The following is a 21,954-nucleotide window of genomic DNA, read 5'->3' on the forward strand; positions in this document are numbered from 1 at the left end:
GATGGCCAGGCCCCTTGGCTGAGAAACAGCCCCACAGCAAGATGCTGCCACCACCATGCTTGACTGTAGGGATGGTATTCTTGGGGTCGTATGCAGTGCCATCCAGTCTCCAAACGTCACGTGTGTGGTTGGCACCAAAGATCTCGATCTTGCTCTCATCAGACCAGAGAACCTTGAACCAGTCTGTCTCAGAGTCCTCCAAGTGATCATGAGCAAACTGTAGACGAGCCTTGACATGACGGTTTGAAAGTAAAGGTACCTTACGGGCTCGTCTGGAACAGAGACCATTGCGGTGGAGTACGTTACTTATGGTATTGACTGAAACCAATGTCCCCACTGCCATGAGATCTTCCCGGAGCTCCTTCTTTGTTGTCCTTGGGTTAGCCTTGACTCTTCGGACAAGCCTGGCCTCGGCACGGGTGGAAACTTTCAAAGGCTGTCCAGGCCGTGGAAGGCTAACAGTAGTTCCATAAGCCTTCCACTTCCGGATGATGCTCCCAACAGTGGAGACAGGTAGGCCCAACTCCTTGGAAAGGGTTTTGTACCCCTTGCCAGCCTTGTGACCCTCCACGATCTTGTCTCTGATGGCCTTGGAATGCTCCTTTGTCTTTCCCATGTTCACCAAGTATGAGTGCTGTTCACAAGTTTGGGGAGGGGCTTAATTCGTCAGAAAAGGCTGGAAAAAGAGATAATTAATCCAAACATGTGAAGCTCATTGTTCTTTGTGCCTGAAATACTTCTTAATACTTTAGGGGAACCAAACAGAATTCTTGTGGTTTGAGGGGTTGAATAATAAATGACCCTCTGAATAAACTTTTCACAATTTAAAAAAAAAAATAAAAATAAAAAAAGAAATAACATTCTTTTTTGCTGCAGTGCATTTCACACTTCCAGGCTGATCTACAGTCCAAATGTCACAATGCCAAGTTAATTCCGAATGTGTAAACCTGCTAAATCTGCAGGGGGTTGAATACTACTTGTAGGCACTGTATAATGTTCTGTATCCTCTATTTTTCCACAATTTTACAGGTTTGTTTTTTGTTTTTGTTTTTTTTTTTAAATGGCCAATTAGTATTAACCCTTCACCCTTGGGCAACTTTTCTTTTTCCTCCCCTTCTGAGCCGAAACATTTTTTTTTATTTTTCTGTCAACCATTGCACGATTGTTTTAGATATTTTATTCACTGTGTTCACTATACGGTAATACTGATGTGTCAGTATGATGCCGCACGTCAGTATGAATTTGTAGATACTAAACTTGTGTTATTGTACTTTTATCTAAGGGGTTAAAAAAAATCAGACTTTGGTCCAAAAAAAAAGAATGCTTTTGTCCCCATTTTCTGAGACCCGTAGCGTTCGTATTTTTCAGGATCCGGGGCTCAATGACTGCTTATTTTTTGCGTCTTGAGGTGATGTTTTTAATGATACCATTTTCTATAGATGTTACGTTTTGATCAACTGTTATTGCATTTTTTTAAAAAATTTTGAAGTGACCAAAAAAACGTAATTTTGGCGTTGTTTTTTTTGTTCTCACCACACCGTGTTCCGATCAGATTAATTTATTTTATATTTTGATAGATCGGACATTTGTAAAAACGTATTAGCCCCACATGTTTCCTGGTCAAATCAGCAGACACGTGCGGGATCATCGTGCGAGTGGTCACCATTCGTAAAGCATTTGTAAAGTCCGTCAGTACACACACTGAACCTTTTGGGTTCGCTCGTCTCCAATATATGTATTTTATTTAATATATATGTCCAGGGCAGCTCTGGAGCGTTGCTGGGGGCTGGTGAAAGCTGCAGGAGAGGCAGCGTTAGATCTCCTGCTCCCGCTCATATAATATGCACTGCCGCTGTCCATCACTGTAGTGCTGAAACTGCACCGCGGTGATTGGCTGGGGCAGCGGCGCATATTATATCTGTCTGCGCCCCTCTTTTGATGGCACATGCTCCCCTGTGTTATATATGGCCCCCATGCTGCTGCCCATAGTAAAATAAAAATTTATATATTTGAAGTAAAATCTTTTTGGATATTTTCCACTTATGTCACTCACTATTTTTATGCTGATTGATGCTTTTAAATAATGTGGATAAGGTTCTTGTGAGCTATTTTGTGAACATTTTATTTTTTAAAATCCAAGTGTTGATGATTCTCATATAAAAGGCAGATCAAACTCAGACCGTTAACATTTTTTATTTTGTAAGGTCTGTGAATTTTTTTTCCATCTTCATTGTAATACACAGACCGCACTGGGTTGTGTTACATATTGCAGTTTAGGAACAGAACTTATGGCAGAGGTTGTGTATAGAGCTAGCTGTATGCTATACATATTGGATGGAGAAGGGGGTAGCATGGTGTGTGCTGCGGACCATGGTGAGCATACAAGTCACATTATCAGCGCAATACACAAGAAATGCAATGCCTCAGTTGTGAAGATATGGTGTAAGCGTGCACAAAAAAAAATGGTTTATCGGTCTAATATAGGAGGTTTCTTTTAAATGGATTACGATGTCTTCAATTCTTTCGTAATGGACAGATTAGCTGTTAAACCATCCGGTTTGGCTTAAAAGTTGTTAAAGGGAATCTGTTACCTGGTGATTTGTACCCCATATGAGATCAACATGATATAGGTCAGAGACCCTGATTCCAGAGATGTCACTGAGCTGTTTGCTACAGTTTTAATAAAATGACATACTGAGCTTTATATAACCCCCCCACACCATCTTCCTGCGTATGGATTATGTACACCGAAAGATGCCAATCAGTGGTATGTGCGGGGTTATATGGAGTTCAACATTTAGAGAACTGGTAGATCTGCAGCGAATAAAACAATTTTACTGAAATGACAGCTAGCAGTCAGTAAGTGATACATTGCTGGAATTGCGCTGATCTTTAGATTCAGAAAGATTCCCTTTTAAAAGCACTGAATCCATGTTTAGTGGATTGTTTGCATTCAGTAGAGGACACTTTATTTAACCCCTTGATGACCAATGGCGTACTTATTGGTACATGTACCCATTGATCGTGTATGTGCCTTTTAATGTGGGCTCCTGGGCGAAGCCCACATCATACCCCGCACATGTCGGCTGATCTGATCAGCTGACATGTGCAGCTAATAGCTGTGCCGCCCAGGGCTATGGGGCACTCTGTCCCGGGCAGTGTACTATTGGGATGTGTCACTGGGTGGCCGTTGCCCGCTTCCGTGACCCTGGGGGTCGCTTTAAAAGGGGATTATATACAAGGGAGTGTTCAATAACGTTTATATCGTGATGCCACGTGCGGGTTGTGGCTATGGTGATAGAACCGCCGCTGTTCAGGCTCTCCGCTGGGGCTGGTGTTGATGGCAGCCTGGATGTTGGTCCCTCCGCAAGTAGGGCCGGGGCCCCAGGGGGGTAGGTGATAGGCGCGGAAAGTAAGGGAGGCTACACAAGGGGTTGCTGTGTAACTGGTTCTCTTTACTCACAGTAGATGGTAACTGATACCCGGAGGATGGCTGGTATTCACCTCTGGTCCCTTTTAGTCCCAGTGCCGAGTGGATGACCTGGTGGCTTCTTTCCCCTGCACCTTTCTCAAGTTGGTGGGTCCCCGTGGCTTGGAGCGTCTTTGGGTCCCCTTCTGTTTGTCGCTCAGTTTCTGGTTCGTACGGCGGGCAGTGTGAACACTGTAGGGTCGGTATTCTGTGCCGGTCCCTGGTTCTCCTGTTACTGCTGGTGCCCCCGGACTTCTAGGGTCAGTGAGGTCCTTGATGGTCTCCTCACTGTGCACATTTTTATCAGGTCTGCCTGGAGCGTTTGCCTGACCTAGGGCTCTGTGCCCCGTGGGTGCTATGGTTCCGGGAGTACTTCGCCGTATCCCTCCGGCAACAAAACACCTGAGCCCTCAGGTCACCGTCACACTCCTGAGTCCAAGCAGTTGCATCCATTTCCTCACTCTAACCGACTCACACTCTGACTGTCTCCCCCCTCCCACCTGGTCGTTGTCTAGTAGACTGGATTGGCTCCACCCCTGGGTGGCCATCCATTTGGTACTATTCTAGTCTGTCACGAGTCTGTGGGGGTTGGTCCTGCATCTCTGGGGAGGAATCAGTACCTTGTAGTGCCCTGAAAGGTTCAGGGGCGCTACACAGGCATGGGAGGATTGGAGACTGTTAACTCGTTAGATTGCACTGTCAAACTCAGACTGCTTGATCTAACTCTCGTCACTGGGGACTGCGTTATTCCCCGCCACCATCGGCGATCATGGTGAGTCGTTGGGTTGTCATGACAGCCGGGGCTCAGCTGATGAGCCCTGTCGCTATCATGACGGAGTTCCAGTGAATCCCGACAGAGCTCCAGCATCCATAGATCATGAGCATTTCTGCTGTTCAAAAGGATGTAGCAGAATCGATCGAACAGTGCAGGCTTCAAGTCCCCTAAGAGGACTAATAAAATCAATAAAAGAAATTGGGAAAAAAAATAAGTTTTTAAAAATAAAACCATAATAATTAATAACAAAAACCCCACATATTTGGTATCGCTGCTTTCAGAAATGCCCGTTCTATATAAAATATAAATATAAACAATGAATCTGAATAAAAAAAATCAAAACGCCAGAATTACGATTTTTTTTTTATTGGATCGCTGCAACATCGCATTAAAATGTAATAACAGGCGATAAAGTACATCTTCCCAAAAATAGTATAATTAAAAAATGTCATCTCAAGACGCAAAAAATAAACCATCACTGAACCCCAGACCCCGAAAAATGAGAACGCTACATTTCTCGGAAAATGGTGACAAAAGATCAGTTCTCTATTTTTGATTTTCTAAAAAAAAAAAAAATGTGACCACTTAGATAAAAGTAAAACTATATATGTTTGGTGTCTATGAACTCGTACTGACCTGGGGAATCATACTGACATGTCAATTTTATCAAATATTGAACATGGTAAATTAAAAAAAAAACAAAAAAACTAAACACTTTTGGAGTTTCACTTTTTTGCAATTTCAGCACTCTTGGAATTTTTTTTTTTCTTGTTTCCCAGTACAATATGGGGCCGAATAAATGGTGTCTTTTAAAAGTACAACTCGTCCCACAAAAAAAACAAGCCGTCATATGGCTATATTGAGAGAAAAATGAAAAAGGGGAGGAAGAAATGGGAAATCACCCCTGGGTGAAAGAAGAACCAAAGCTCTGAATCCATGTTTGGTGGATTGCTTACATTCGGTAGAGGACATCCCAACATCCTTCTTTTATAAGGCCTGTTTCACACATCCGGCATTTCGCCGAATTCGGCACGCATGCAGTACAGTACATACATTTACAGTGGAAGCGCGACACCATGTGGACACATGCGGTTGTGTATGACGCACACAACCGCATGGTGTCACGCTTCCACTGTAAATAAATGTACTGTACTGCATGCGTGCCGAATCCGGCGAAATGCCGGATGTGTGAAACGGGCCTAAGGCACAGTTTATTATTTTTTCTTTTACATAAAAGGGAAGAAATTCCAGTTTTATGAAGGTGGAGCTACCGTAATTATGTGAGATGAGAGTCAGGGGTACTTTGCACACTACGACATCGCAGCTGCGATGTCGGTGGGGTCAAATCGAAAGTGACGCACATCCGGCGTCGATATCGGAGTGTGTAAATCGTTTTGGATACGATTAACGAGCGCAAAAGCGGCGAAATCGTATCACCGGTGTAGCGTCGGTCATTTCCATAATTTCGGAAGGACCGGTGTTACGATGTTGTTTCTCGTTCCTGCGGCAGCACACATCGCTGTGTGTGAAGCCGCAGGAGCGAGGAACATCTCGTACCTGCGTCCTGCGGCCCACGCCGGCTATGCGGAAGAAAGGAGGTTGGCGGGATGTTTACGTCCCGCTCATCTCCGCCCCTCCTCTTCTATTGGCCGCCTGCCGTGTGACGTCGCTGTGACACCGCACGACCCGCCCCCTTAGTAAGGAGGCGGTTCGCCGGCCAGAGCGATGTCGCAGGGCAGGTAAGTGCATGTGAAGCTGCCGTAGCAATAATGTTCGCTACGGCAGCTATAACACAATATCGTATGTGCGACGGGGGCGGGGACTATCGCGCTCGGCATCGCAAGCATCGGCTTGCGATGTCGTAGTGTGTAAAGTACCCCTTAGACAGTGGGTCTCATTGCATTGTGGAGTTGATGAAAGTGGTTACAGTCCAATTACTGCACTAGCAAACCATATAATAGAACTATAAAAAAGCAATGTGCTTTACACACAACAGAACCATCCTACCTGCACAGAATATTCAGGTAATACAGGCGCAGGACAATATCTTTAATATCTGATAGCGATGGCCTGAATGAGACATTGGGTTAGGTAACTATTTTCTATCTTATTTTTGGCGCACTTGTTTGGTATGTAAACCATTCATGCGTTTTGATAGCTTTCTGTATTCACGCTAGGTTCTACAGTTGTGTTTCCGTCGTTCTAAAATCTATTGGGGCCGTAATAAAACTGGTGAAATCTAAAAGAGGAAGAGCTTAGCCTAGGGCTGTGAATTTTTAAATACTTAAGTTCTTGACAAGACTCCATTGCTCTGCTATACTGCAGGTCTGTAGAAATAAAAGAAAAATACATATTTAGTACAATACTGTTTAGCAATGATGGCTCGCTTTTCACTTCTCTAAATTCATCTATGGAGAACAATTATTGTACTGCGTGTAACATTCACTCTTGTGGAATGCACACTGTATACATTATTAAATACCGTAGATTTCTTAGAACTGTTGACCATGCTATACTTACATTAAAAATCAATATATATGGTCATTTTTTAAAGGTTTACTGTTTGAAAATCCATGTCAGAATGGCTGTATAATTCTGGTATAACATTCTCATTTTAATATCAAAGGAAATACACCAGTCTCAAAGTCTAAGAAATCAGGAGAGGGTGATTTTATTTATTTATTTATTTATTTAATTTTAAATTCACTGCTTCCAGACGCTGTATATACTTATCCTGGAACTAATATATATATATTGTTCCAGGATAAATTCATTCTCTATCTCTATCTCTCCATCTCTCTATCTCTCTATCTCTCTCTGTTTTATACTCCCCAATCACTGGCGCGGCATGTCTGTCACACTGCTCCCACGGCCTCTCATTCTTCTTTTGGGGCTGTTCATTAGGGTCATACATATTCACTGCTGCCGCTCATTAGGCTGCTTCCCCTGCCCACCGGCGCCTGTGATTGGTTGCAGTCAAACACCCCCCCACACTGAGTGACAGCTGTGTGACTGCAACCAATCACAGCTGCCGTGGGCGGCTCTATAATGTACAGTAAAATAAATGAATAAATAAAAAACACTGGCATACAGTTCCCCCAATTTTGATACCTAGCCAAGATAAAGCCCCACAGCTGGGGGCTGGTATTCTCAGACTGGGGAGGCCTATGGTTATTAGGCTCTCCCCAGCCTAAAAATATCAGCCAGCAGCTTTCCGGAATTGCCGCATCCATTAGATGCGACAGTCCCGGCACTTTACCCAGCTCATCCCGATTACCCTGGTTCAGTGATAATCTAGGTAATAAGGAGTTAATGGTTCATAGGTGCCATTTAGACCTGGATTAGTCATGGCAGGTGTCTGAGACACCCCCCTCATCACTAATCTGTAAGTGAAAGTAAATAAACACAAACACACAAAAAATCCTTTATATGAAATAAAAGACAATAAAGCATCCTCTTCACTACTTTATTAATCCCCCATACGCCCCTTCAGGTCCAATGTAAACCACACGAGGTCCCACAAAGCTACATCTGATGCTCACAGCGAGCGCCATAGAACAAGACTGTCCACTGTGAGGATCAGGCTGCGACTGAAGTGAGCCACGCTATCAGTAGTGATGTCACTCAGGTGAATCTTCCACCTGCGGCTTAATTCGGTCGCGGACTCCTGGACACATGGACTCTCTCACTATGAACACAAATCCCCCGAGTGACATCACCGGTATTGCGTGGCTCACTTCACTTGCTGCGTGGAGGGTGTCTCTCTCTCTCTCTCTCTAACCCCCACCCACGGGCATGTTACTCAGAATAAACGCGGGTGAACACGTGACTTCACTGCCGCGACACACCCCGTACTGTGGGGCCCGCACTTGTGACGTCAGGGGTTCACCCGAGTTAATTCTGATCGCGTGACTTTGTCTGCACTCACAGCAGGCAGTCATGCACTACAACGCTCACTTTGAAAGGACAGGTATATAGCAGAGCTGAATTGCCGTGAGACCTAGTGTGGATTCCTTCGGACCTACCGTGGTGTTTGTGGGTTAATAAAGTGGTGAAAGAGAACGCTTTTTGTATTTTATTCCAATAAAGGATTTTTGTGAGGTTTGTGTTTATTACTTTCACTTACAGATTAGTTATGGGACTGATTCTCAGACGACTGCCATCACTAATCTAAGACTTAGTGGCAGCTGTGGGCTGCCATTAACTCCTAATTTTCATGATTGCTACCACACCCCGTCAATGGGAAGAGCTGGGTCCAGTGCCAGAATTGGTGCATCTTATGGATGCGCCACTTCTGAGGCAGCTGTGGGCTGCTATTGTTAGACTGGAAGGGGCCAAATAACGATGGCCCTTCCCACCCTAATAATATCAGACACCAGTTGTCTGCAGTACATTGGCTGGTTTTAAAAAAAAAAAAAAATGGGGGGACCCCATGTTGTGTGTTTTTCTTTTTTAATAAAGTACGGTAATTTAAAACAAGCCATGGTACAGCAGGCAGCTGAGGCTGAGGGGTGCAGCCTGGAGCTGCTGCTGTTCCTGTGCTGGATATGAAAAATGGGAGGGGGATCACACGTCGTCTTCTTTTTTTTTTTTTTTTTTTCTTTTTTTTTTTTACCCATAAAGCTATCCCTCTAACAAGCTATTCTGTTATTTCTTTCTATCTGTTCTTTATCTATTGTATATGTTCTTTTTTTCTATCTATATTATATGTTCTTTCTATCTTTTTTTTACTATCTATTCTAGCTATCAATTATCCTATAATCATATTTTGTTTCTCTTTTAAAAAAACACATTAAGAAAAACGCACCATCATTACCAGCACTACAGCCAACATTCATCATTTGGTAAAATTAGTCTATGAAATCCCGGAAGTACAATGGCTGCCGCTTCACTTACATTGATTTCCTCGTATTAACTTGGTTCATTGCCTCAAACTATTTGACTTTGTCTTGAGGTTTAAAACCCAAGGATGACTTGAGACTGAAGTGTGTTTGGCAGTGGCTGGCTGTTAATGCCGCGAGGTGCAGCCATTCTGCAGATTACTTATTAGCTTTTATTCTGTCCGCCATAGTTCATGTAGCCGCGCTCCTAGGAAACCTGACTATCTGGACCGGTCTGTCATGATGTCATGTTATTGATTTGTACCAGATAATTAAATGATTGTATCCTGCGATGTTCATCCAAACAGAATGTGAACACATTCACACACACCTACACGACAGCGAAAAAGAAAAAATATATTGTTCCTCTGTTTTGGCAATTCCCACCTCCCACGCTGAGTGAATGTCTTTTTTTTTTTTAGAAGGATCCCAGTGTAAGACTGCTTTATCTATTTTTCTGGGGTTTTTTTTTAGATGGCTGATTGTGTGTCATGCTGTTATAGTGGATCTAAATGTTTTTTTGGTTTTTTTTTTCCCCCAGAAACCTTTTCTCTGATGTCTTTTACGTTCTATGGGAAGTAGACCGGAAAGCAAGTTTAGCAGTAAGAAGTAGGACCACTGCCATCTATAGCTTTGATGAGAAGAAATAAAAGGTATAATATATTTTTACGACCTGGAGGATTACTTAAAGAAGTTGTCCAGTTACCAAAACTGATTTTTTTTTTTCTGATAAATCTTGCTAATGTGTGCCCCTCAACACATCTATTATGTTTTTTCAGCAAAATTACCTTTTATTGTGCACTAGCAGCACACGGTCATTGCTGGCTCCAGCTCTGATGGGGTTAATCTCTCCTCTGACTTCCTGTGTTCAGTTCCTACAAGTCCCAGAATTCTTTGTGGCTCTAGGGCGGTGTCTAGCTTATCTAACACACCCATTGTGTCTAATACACCCACTCTGCTCCCACCCTGCCTCTTCCCAGTGGATGTGCACTGAGATCAATCATACAGAGACAGCAGCAGCTCTACACAGCCAGGGGAAGAAAGTGTGTGTGCGCGTATATACAGTGTATGTGTGCGTGTATATACAGTGTGTGTGTGAGTGTGTGTATGTGTGTGTGTATGTCATACTCACCTGTCTGCAGGGTCCCGGTGCCATGCCTGCTTCCAGCCCCTGTCTCGGTCCCGCCGCTTCGGCTGTGTGCAGTCTCCCCGGGGCACGCACGAAGCTTGCAGGACCTGGCGGTGGATCACCTGATGCAGTCACCTGACGCATCAGCTGATCGATTCTCGTGGTGTCGCCGGCTTTTTCGCGCCCGGCCGGCTATCAGCTGATCTTGCCGTCAGGAGACTTCATCAGCTGATTACCGGCCGCTCCTGCAGTGATGGGCCAGGATCAGACTCCGCTGCAGGAGCTACCGGTAATCAGCACAGACGTGAGTATTTATTTATTTATTTTTTTTTGCACTGATGCTTCAGCTGATTGTATAATCGGCTTTTATACAATCAGCTGATGTGTCATGTGATTCACGTAGTTTAACCTGACACATCATCTGATCGCTTTGCCTTCCAGCAAACCGATCAGATGATATTGGATCCTGATTGGACGGCGCGGGACCCTAACCCAGGATTACTGCGGAGGGGGGGTTCTTTATTTCAATAAAGATGGAGTCACTAATTGTGTTGTGTTTTATTTCTAATAAAAATATTTTTCTGTGTGTTGTGTTTTTTTTTTATCATTACTAGAAATTCATGGTGGCCATGTCTAATATTGGCGTGACACCATGAATTTTGGGCTTAGGGCTAGCTGATAATATACAGCTAGCCCTAACTCCATTATTACCCAGCTAGCCACCCGGCATCAGGGCAGCTGGAAGAGTTGGATACAGCGCCAGAAGGTAGCGCTTCTATGAAAGCGCCATTTTCCGGGGTGGCTGCGGACTGCAATTCGCAGTGGGGGTGCCCAGAAAGCTTGGGCACCCTTCACTGTGGATTCCAATCCCCAGCTGCCTAGTTGTACCCGGCTGGACACTAAAATTAGGCGAAGCTTACGTCATTTTTTTTTTAAATTATTTCATGAAATTCATGAAATAATTAAAAAAAAAAAAAAAGGGCTTCTCTATATTTTTGGTTCCCAGCCGGGTACAAATAGGCAGCTGGGGGTTGGGGGCAGCCCGTACCTGCCTGCTGTACCCGGCTAGCATACAAAAATATGGCGAAGCCCATGTCATTTTTTTTTTCTTTTTGGGTAAAAAACTGCATACAGTCCTGGATGGAGGATGCTGAGCCTTGTAGTTCTGCAGCTGCTGTCTGCTCTCCTGCATACACTAGTGAATGGAGGATGCTGAGCCTTGTAGTTCTGCAGCTGCTGTCTGCTCTCCTGCATACAATGAACATTTTGAATAAGGAAATGACATCAGACCTTTTTTATTTTTTTCATCAACAATCTTTAATGGCATTGTGCACTGATTAAAAACGCAGTGAGCAAAAACGCAGCAAAAAAGGCACCAAATCGTGGCAAAAACGTGACATGCAGCACCGCAGGTGACAGAGCAGAGCAAGTTGGTGACATGCTCTGCTCTGACACATAGTGTGCTGCATGTCACTGTATCCACTCTGGGACTTGTTGTGCAGGTGACCGGATGATACATGTCACTAACTTGCTCCACTCTGTGACTTCTGCTGCATTGTTCCAACTGTATACACTCTCACCTGAACAACAAGTCCCATAGTGGAGACAGTTAGTGACATGTAGCATCCAGTCACCTGCACAACAAGTCCCAGAGTGGTGAAAGATAGTGACATGCAGCACACTATGTGTCAGAGCAGAGCATGTCACTGTCTCCACTCTGGGACTTGTTGTGCAGGTGACCGGATGATACATGTCACTAACTGCCCCACTCTGTGATTTCTGCTGCATAGTACCAACTGTATACACTCTCACCTGCACAACAAGTCCCATAGTGGAGACAGTTAGTGACATGTAGCATCCAGTCACCTGCACAACAAGTGCCAGAGTGGAGAAAGATATTGACATGCAGCACACTATGTGTCAGAGCAGAGCATGTCACTGTCTCCACTCCGCTGACCTCACAGCCCGTACACGCTGCGATGGATGCAGGGGGACACAGAACAAGTAATCGGCCGACACTGGAGTCATCTGATTACTTGGGATGAATTGAGCAGTAAAATGCTCTGGTGCTCGATGGGCGAAGCCCATGCCGATTTTTTTTAAAAAAAATTCATTAAAAATAAAAAAACAAAAAAATCACATTGTTTGTGGGCTCCCGCTGCATTTTCTATTGCTAAGGGTAACCAAAGCAGCTACTGGCTGCTAGCCCCCGCTGCTTGGTGTTACTTTCACTGGCAATAGAAATGCAGGGAAGCATTTTTTTTTTTTTTTTTTTATAAAGGTTTTTCCCTGAAAACGTTTTTAAGAAAATGACGTGGGCTTCGCCATATTTTTGTATGCTAGCCAGGTACAGCAGGCAGCTACGGGCTGCCCCCAACCCCCAGCTGCCTAGTTGTACCCGGCTGGGAACCAAAAATATAGAGAAGCCCTTTTTTTTCATGAATTTCATGAAATAATTAAAAAAAAGAAAAAAAAAATGATGTGGGCGTCACCAAATTTTTGAGTCCAGCCAGGTACAACTAGGCAGCTGGGGATTGGAATCCACAGTGCAGGGTGCCCAAACTTTCTGGGCCCCCCACTGCGAATTGCAGTCCACAGCTGCCCCAGAAAATGGCGCTTTCATAGAAGCGCCATCTTCAGGTGCTGTATCCAACTCTTCCAGTGGCCCTGGTGGCAGGTGTCACGCTGGGTAATAAGGGGTTAATACCAGCTATGTTTTACCAGCTGGTATAAAGCCCGAGATTCTTAATGTCAGGCCAAGTTTAACCTGGCCATTAAGAATCTCCAACAAAGGGTTTAAAAAAAAACAAAAGACATCACACAGAGAAAAATACTTTATTAGAAATAAATACACAGACACAGTAGGGACTCCATGTTTATTACTCCCTCTCACCCCTCCACGATGGAGAGATTTCTGTACTAACCATGCCAGGAGAGAGCGAGGAAAAGAGAGCGAGCGGGGGGGAGAAGAGAGCGAGCGGGGGGGAGAAGAGAGCGAACGGGGGAGAAGAGAGAGAGGGTGGGAGAGAAGAGAGGGGGGGGAGAAGAGAGAGAGGGGGGGAGAAGAGAGAGAGGGGGGGAGAAGAGAGAGAGGGGGGTAGAAGAGAGAGGGGGGTAGAAGAGAGAGGGCGGTAGAAGAGAGAGAGGGCGGTAGAAGAGAGAGAGGGCGGTAGAAGAGAGAGGGGGGGTAGAAGAGAGAGGGGGGGTAGAAGAGAGAGGGGGGTGAGAAGAGAGCGAGCGGGGGGAGAAGAGAGCGAGCGGGGGGGAGAAGAGAGGGAGGGGGGGGCGAGGGAGGGGGGGAGAAGAGAGCGAGCGGGGGGGAGAAGAGAGCGAGCGGGGGGGAAGAGAGCGAGCGGGGGGGAAGAGAGCGAGCGGGGGGGAGAAGAGAGCGAGCGGAGGGGAGAAGAGAGGGAGAGGGAGGGAGGGGGGGGAGAAGAGAGAGAGGGTGAGAGAAGAGAGCGGGGAAAGAAGAGGGGGGGGGCAGAGGTGCTCTGTCACCAACTGTCTCCACTCTGTGACTTGTGGTGCAGGTGACAGAGTGCAGACAGTTGGTCCCATGCAGCAGGACAGATGGCAGAGCACAGCGGTGACATGCCTGTCAGTGTCTTGCTGCTGGGAGGAGCACACGATCACACTGCCCGACACCGGCCGCTCTCCTGACATCGCAGCAGAGCGGGCGGGTGGACAGTGTGATCACATACTTACGTGCAGGGGGGGATTCAGCTGAAGACCCCCCCCCCCCTGCACTGCACACTGGTGCCCCGTGCCGTCACCATCTGCAGGACGCCGGCTCCACACAGACGTCCTCCGGATCCTCCCCTCGATGCTGAGCTGTGACGTGCGGTAGTCACCGCCCACAGCCCTGTCACTCAATCTGAGTGGCGCCGGCATCCTGTGACGTACCCGTCTTGTTTGAGAGCCCGGAAATGCCGGGACGTCAGAGGATGCCGGCGGCCACAGCTCCAGGGGGTCATGTGACAGGCACTGAGCGTGCAGCATAGCGCCGCTCAGTGCCAGAAATGGAAATACAAGCCAATGGAGAAAATACCTAGAATTGTAAGTAGAACTTCGACAGAAAATAAAAAAAAAATGGGTGAACTACCCCTTTAATGCCGCAGTCACACATCCAGAGTATCACTGTCTGAACATGGATTATGATTAGGGATGATCGAATCCTCAAATATTCGGCTTCGCGAATATCCGACGAATATGTTGCCGCTATGCGAATATTCGATGCACAATGTAAGTCTATGGGAAGCCCGAATAGTTCCGAATAGTTGTTGTTCGGGTATCCCATAAACTTATATTACGCATTGAATATTCGCGAATAGTCGAATGGCAGCGACCTGTTCGGCAAATATTCGCGAAGCCGAATATTTGAGGTATTCGATCATCCCTAATTATGTTGTCCGGACCGGCTGCAAGACTCATGACCCAAACTCTACAATCTCATGGGCATAAAGAAGACTGTCAAGTTTAGGTGGAGATACCCGCGCCCACTCTGTGCATCGCCATCTGTGTTTGGACCGTAACACAGTTATGTGAATGAATGGGGCTTTACTAACAGATTTAATGTAGAATGTTCACACTCTGTTTCATGATGGATGCCACGGTCATGACAGACTGATGATAAACAGGGCCATGGCAGCTGCGGGTGATGGTGTTGGGCACCTCATCTATAGACATGAGATATGTTCATAGGTATTTATGTGTGAGTCCCATCCATTGGTAAGTGTTCACTAAAATACATAAGGCATAATGCGTTTTACCCTCACGTCAGTGGCTACATCAGGGCTTATGTCTGAAGCCCAGGAAAATGTAATACAGGCATATGCGCAGTTGGGGTCATTGACTGTACTGATGCAGACAGAGACACTCTGTGCCCTGTCAGACATAATTTTCAGCTTTATCGGCTTATTTTTGGCAGCTTCAATACGTGGTTGACTACATCTTGGAGCCCACCTTATATAGGCATGTACAACCGAAAATGATGTCACAAAGTGACCCTATCTGTATCATTGGTCAATGAACTCATCTGCGCATACACCCGGATTACATTTTCCAGAGCTTCAGATATGGGCCTTGATGGAGCCACTGAGGGTAGCACGTGATGTGAACATAGCCTAAGAGGACAGAAGATTTCTCCAGTGACTTTATACCCTGACCCTTTAATAAGCATGCATGCTTGATTTGGCCAAGTGTATGTTTAATAGTGTATAGGCAAATCAAAAAAGTCCGTGGAGCTTCTGTTAGGAGTCTCGACACAGAAACCAGCCAGATATCCCTCTGGGAAGGACCCAGCCAAGGAGTGGCTCTTTTTAGGAGACCACCATAACCACCATATGAAGTGGCACTTTTAGTCAATATCCAACTTTTTGACAAGTTTAAAGATATGACAAGGGAAATACCAAGGCCAGGTATCCATCCACAGACAGCTGTTTCGGGGTATTGCCCCTCATCAGTGGGGAGTAGGATTCTGGCCAGGTGGGAGCAATGCCTAGTAGACCAACAATACCAATCACTGATTTCGTGGAGACCAGCCAGAGAAAACACTGGCTGGTTTCTGTGTCGAGACTCCTAACAGAGGCTCCACGGACCTTTTTGATTTGCATATTTCCCAGTGGGCAATGTACCTAGGATTTCACTGTATTGAGCGCCCTCGCTGGCTGCCGGCAGTGTTTTCTCTGGCTGGTCTCCCCGATATCAGTGATTGTTTTGTATTAATAGTGTATAGGGGGACAGAAGCTTATATCAATATCCACCATCTGGGGTCAGTTTTGTACCATCCATAAATATGCAATTGTTGGCATATACTGTGAAATAGAATGTGCCAACAGTATGCTCATACACCAAACCATATTGCACCAAAATACTTCCTCATAGATTTCCAAGGAGCAATCCTGTAGCTCGATATGCTTCCAATTTCATATGGTCATCCAGCTTGATTATTTCCTTATGTAGAGGTGACGGGGCCTTTTGAGGTGTTTTTTTCATTCTCCACAAATAATTTACTCTCCTGGTGTTCTCGCTTGAGAAAGAACCCCTACACGGACATTGGGCTCACTGTCTATCTTATTCACTATTCCGTATTGGGCTATATGCCATTTACCGGAGTCGTAAGATGAGCCTCACTTTTTCGAACACTGTTCTGTTCCCATTATCCTCATTTTTGTTTTTTTTCCTGTATCTTTGTATACATGAACATAGTTTTTGTTTGTTTGGATTCCATGTGAATCCGAGTTTCTTGTTTTGGTAGGTACTGTGTGTTGAAGCTATACTTGCCCCTTTTCTGATTGACAGCACTCGTTTGCCCAAAATGATCATTGCCTGCACTCAGGATGCGGATTTGTGTGTGCGCACTGACACTGCTTGATCCCAGCTGTGCTCACACTATATCAGTGCTGGTGTGTACACAGTGTGGACTGGCCATTCTCTTCCCTGGCTCCTCTCTCGTCTGATACATGTTGGAGGGTATGAAACAAGCGGCTTCAGAGAGGAGGAGAATGAGCTCACCCATAGGCTATGTGCGCACAGTGCGTTTTTCGCTGCGTGTTTTCGCGTTTTTCGGGTGCGTTTTTGGCCTCAAAACTGCATGACTTTGCTTCCCCAGCAAAGTCTGAGTTTTCATTTTTGCTGTCCGCACACAACTGTTTTTTTTAAGCTGCATTTTTGAGCTTGAAAAAAAAAATGGACATGTCAATTCTTTCCTGCGTTTTTCTGCGTTTTCCCCCCATGCAATGCATTGGAAAAACGCAGCAAAACGCAGAGATCAAAAACGCAGAAAAATGCAGCCAAAAACGCACCAAATCGCGGTAAAAACACATGCGTTTTTTTACGCGTTTTTTCGGTGCACGTGCGTTTTTGTGCGTTTTTAGCGGCCAAAAACGCACAAAAATGCAGTGTCAAAAAGACGCAGTGTGCGAACCTAGCCATACTGTGTGCTTGTCCACACTGTGTGCACGCGGATGGGCTCTGGCAGTGTTAGTGTGCACATGCAGATCCATAGGTTGAGTTCAGGCAGCGCCCACTTGTCAATAAGCAGAGGGGAAAACCTCCTTAAGGCCGGAGCCACACGGGGACTACTGCGATCCTCACATGACACTCTGCTCACGCTGGCAGCACAGCGGGAGCCGAGTATCATAAGAGTGTCACTGCGACTGAGGTCCGATCATGCGATCGGACCTCAGCTGCGGGAGGCGGGCCGGCACTGAGGAGGGGAGGGCCGGCACTGAGGAGGGGAGGGAGGGATTTATCTCACTCTCTCCTCTGTTGCCGGATATTGCCATTCTCTCCCTGCACTGGCAGTACACCGGTGTAATGCGAGTGCAGTACGATTTTTCTCTCGCCCCATAGACTTGAATGGGTGCGAGAGAAACAAGAATCGCATTACACTCGCAGCATGCTGTGACTGTTTTCTCGGTCCGATTAGGGCTGAGAAAATAATCGCTCACGGGTGCTGACACACAGGCTAATATTGGTCCGAGTGGAATGAGATGTTTTATCGCACTCCACTCGCTCCGATTTTCATGCCGTGTGGCTTAGGCCTAAGGCTATTTGAGGGAGCCGAGGGTGCATTAGTTTGAATGAAAACAAATTTTCCCAATCACTACCACTAAAATGTACAGTGCTAGCTTGATTTTTAGGGGCTAATCCCCCCTTATCACCGTACAGCTAGTTTAATATGTATTTTAGGGATGATATGCTCCTTTTTAAGGTTTTTTCTAATGTTCTAAACGTCTGCTTTTGTCTGGCGGAGGCTGTCGGCGTTCAGCAATCATTGCTATGGCACTGGAGATGACTTCAGCTGTTATATCAAATTGCTGGCACAAAAATGCGCCAAGGAAGCCACAGTGTGGGCTCTGACCTGACACAAGTATGTGTTTGGGCGGGTGGAATGGCGCTGCCTCGCACAGAATCCTTAGCTGAGTTCTTAGAGGAAGTCGCAGTCAGCTGTTGTGTATATATTCATCATATTAGTGACTATTGCATTTCATGCAGCAAGCATATTCGGTGACAGTACCCGGCAGACGAGGGCTGTAATGTGTAAGTGATGCTAGGTTATCCTCTTCAGCAAAGCCAGATACAAATAGTTTAGGAAGTGAATGGCTTCTCTTCTGTATCCGGTCTAGAGAAGCCAGCCGAAAACTCTGCTGCTGATTCCTGTCCAGACACACAAACCATTATAGTTGCCATTTTTGTGAAGTCATTATTTTTCTTCTCCCACAAATCTACTGTAACAATATGCAGAGTTCAAGGAGAAAATATTTCTTAGGCTCGTTTCACACATCTGGTTTTCGCGGTCAGGCACCATCCAGCTAAAAACTGATGCTACAGATCCGTTGCATCAGTTTTTTCCATGCGTTCCTTCCATTTTTTGAGAAATCCGTTGTGATACTGAGCATGCTCAGTTCAAAAAACCGGATCCGTTGTTGGATTCCGTCATATGCCAGATGACGACGGATCCGGGGCCCATAGGCTTCCATTATACAATATGCCGGACGGCGCCGGATCAGGCGTGGTCCGTTTTTTGCTGGAGACAAAAAAAGTTGCATGCTGCGTCCTTTACGGCAGCCGGACGAAGACCTTTCGCTTGATCCGGTGGTCGCCACATGCAGCGCAAGACCATCCGGCACAATCCGGCGCTAATACAAGTCAATGGGGAATAAAACTGATCCGGCGCCGGATCCATTTTATCCGCATTTCGCCGGATTGTGGCTGATGGCGAAAACCGGATGTGTGAAAGAGACCTTATCCTTATAGCTGCATGAAAAATTATTCAAAACAGCAATTGCAAATTAGCTTTAAAAGCAAAAATTAGCGTTCAGACTTCTGCTGTTTCCTTTAAGTTATTTGTAAATCATAGAAAGTTTGAAAACTAAGTTTTGAACTATATAAAAGTGTTTTTGGAATAACCAATGAGACACAAACACCACTAATATGATAAGTGGTTTCTCCTAATTCATCACAAAATGACACAACTGCAATCTGTGAGTTATTCCACCCCTGAATAGTACCCTTCATAAGAGCACCTATTTGGTCTGAAGCCCACCTGATACAACTATAGTCATTGCTCAGAATTTAGAAAAGCTATGGACTTCCAGTAATTCAAATCCACAACAGTATATCCAAAAATTGCAAATACTTTTATTCATAATCAAATAAACAGAACACAACCCTGCTGAAATATCCCATAAAGCAACCCCACTCATTAAAACAAGGCAGTTTGGATCTTATCAGCATGTAACATGATGGCAGCATATACCATTAGACATATCATAAAACAATGTCATTAGTACAACAGGCTATATACAGAGCCACACAAGATATATACAGATGAAGCAAGCACGTAAATACATATATACGCAGAGCTTGGGCACACAAGAAATATCATTAGAGACCTATAATACAAGGTAGAAGACTGCCCAGAAGAGTTATCATAGTAAGCAGTAATGCAAAGGCCTCAAAGTACTTACTGGTACCAGCCCCAACGTGCGTTTCGGTCACAGCTTCTTCAAGAGGCACTGAAGTGGCTATTTAAGGGGCATAGATAATGAGGAAGCAATCTCACCTGTGAGTTGAGGCGCACACCGACCATCGGTATTGCCATCACACACCGCACCCACCATCCTGAGCCACCACTGCGCATGAGTGCAATGATAAATGCCCATTGGACATTGGGCGAGAAGAGGGAGAGACCGCATTTATAGCGCGCGCATCTCAGGGAGGATAAAACCATTTTGGAAGTGGGAAAGTGCCCCCACCATATAGACACCATATCATTATTTATAACTTGTACCAAAAGGCCTTCATAGACATGGTGATTGAGATCTGAACCTATTATGCATATGTGAGAGAGGTTAATTTATTAAACTGAAATCTAGTCACACAAATAAGGACCCCTAGTGGACTAGCTCATAATAGGCATGCCTACTCCCATCATAGAGGCATATCAAACCATTAAACAAATAAAAAGCTGTTACAAAGAGGAGGCAGTCAAGATGATAAAACTTTAGGTCCCAATCAAAGAAGATAATGAAGGATGCTCCCATCCAACGATGTCAGTCAGTCCGACCTAATGTAAAGTAAGTGAATTCAGAGATCCGCAGGCCTATAAAATATAATAGAATGAAAACCATAAATATTCCACAAAAAAACAAACACAATAAAGGTAAATAGGGCCTGATAACAGTACACTCCCTCACTATATCGCCCAATCGCATGCCAAGAGAAGTTAACCTAAAAATGGCTTAAAGCTGACTCCATCATTTAGTCCCTTTTGGCTTCACTGTGTCCAGAATGGTGATCCTTTTGACCTCCTTTTGTGCCAATAATTTTGGTATATTTCCACCTCTTGCCCCCGATTTGAATCCAATCAATACCCCGAAAGCTCACAAGGCGCCAGTTTGAATTGTGATGCTCCTTGGAATGCTTCGGGATCTTTTCTGCTTGCCTGAAAACTATTGTTTATCACCAACATATCCAGTCCAAACGATAGGCAGCTAGATGCCCGATTACACTAGTTGAAAGGCAGGCTATATAGTTTGGTTGCCTTGATAGTGTCATTATATTCCAGCAATTGTGCAAATCATGGAGTGTTTTAAAATTGATCACATTTGAATTGATAAAATTCCTTTTACAAAGTTTATGACCTTTCAAAGGTTTAATACAACCGGACAATATATCCTAAAATGTGCTTTCTTCTATCTGGTGCAAGAATGTTACCCTTTCCCGACATCCGCCGTATATGTACAGCACAAGTCTGGAGCAGGAGTATGGAGTGGGCCCAACTCCATCCGCGACTGTGCAGCTGCTAAGTGCCGCTGTCAATCTCAGTAATAGCATGGCGGCACATCATTTTATGTCTCCATAAGCTGCCCTGTGACACAATCGTAAGACACTGATGAGTTGCTATGGCAGCCTGGGGGGTCTGTTGAAGACCCTCAGGCCTACCATCACAAAGCTGTGTGGAAACCCGACCTGTTGCTGAGCTTCGGAAGACCATGATTTTTACTATATGTAGCAATAATGATCTATTGCTGTATTTAGTGTACATATGTCAGACTCTGGTAATTTTATTTGGTCCACGATGCCTTGGATGCCGATACAGCTCAAAGCCATGATGGAATAAGGAAGCAGTCTGCTCCCTCCCCAATCATTCTGCTCCTGACATCTCAGCACAGCGGGCGCGATAACTTCATTATTTTGTGCCTGCTATACTGAGCAGTGAAGTGGGTGCTCGCTGCCCAGACTGGTGAAGCTTGGAAGGGGGATAGGGGAGTATATACTATATGCAGGACTACGTGGGGCCCATAATACCTATATGGAGGACTATATGGGGCCCATAACACAATATATAGGATTCATAACACTATATGTAGGACTATATGTGGACAATAACACTATATGTAGGACTGTATGAGGCCCATAACATTATATGGAGGACTATATGGGGCCCATAACACAATATGGAGGACTGTATGAGGACCATAACACTATATGGAGGACTATTTGGGGCCCATAATACTTTCTGGAGAACTCAGTGGGGTCCATAATACTGTATGCAGGACTGTATGGACCAATAGTATTGGATGGAGGACTATGTGTGGTCAATTATGCTGTATGGATTTTTCATTTCTTCGCACTTTACTGATCGGATTAATTGATTTTATATTTTGATCTGGCATTTCTGCAAATGGTGATG

At 45.1% G+C, this 21,954-nt stretch overlaps 1 protein-coding gene across 9 annotated transcripts in view; it reads left to right on the forward strand.

The window, feature by feature from the left end:
• The window catches only part of WDFY3 (WD repeat and FYVE domain containing 3), a 388,800-nt gene that overhangs the window by 115,490 nt on the left and 251,356 nt on the right, over positions 1–21,954 (forward strand). For 7 of the 9 annotated variants that reach the window (XM_075351922.1, XM_075351959.1, XM_075351945.1 and 4 more), the window contains one exon: positions 9,666–9,777. The exons of the other annotated variants lie outside the window; for them this stretch is intronic. The gene's annotated coding sequence lies outside the window, so the exon portion shown is untranslated. The remainder of the gene's footprint in view (positions 1–9,665; positions 9,778–21,954) is intronic. 9 annotated transcript variants of the gene reach the window in all.

The sequence above is a fragment of the Anomaloglossus baeobatrachus genome, chromosome 1, assembly GCF_048569485.1.
Source record: "Anomaloglossus baeobatrachus isolate aAnoBae1 chromosome 1, aAnoBae1.hap1, whole genome shotgun sequence".
Taxonomy (NCBI): Eukaryota; Metazoa; Chordata; class Amphibia; order Anura; family Aromobatidae; genus Anomaloglossus; species Anomaloglossus baeobatrachus.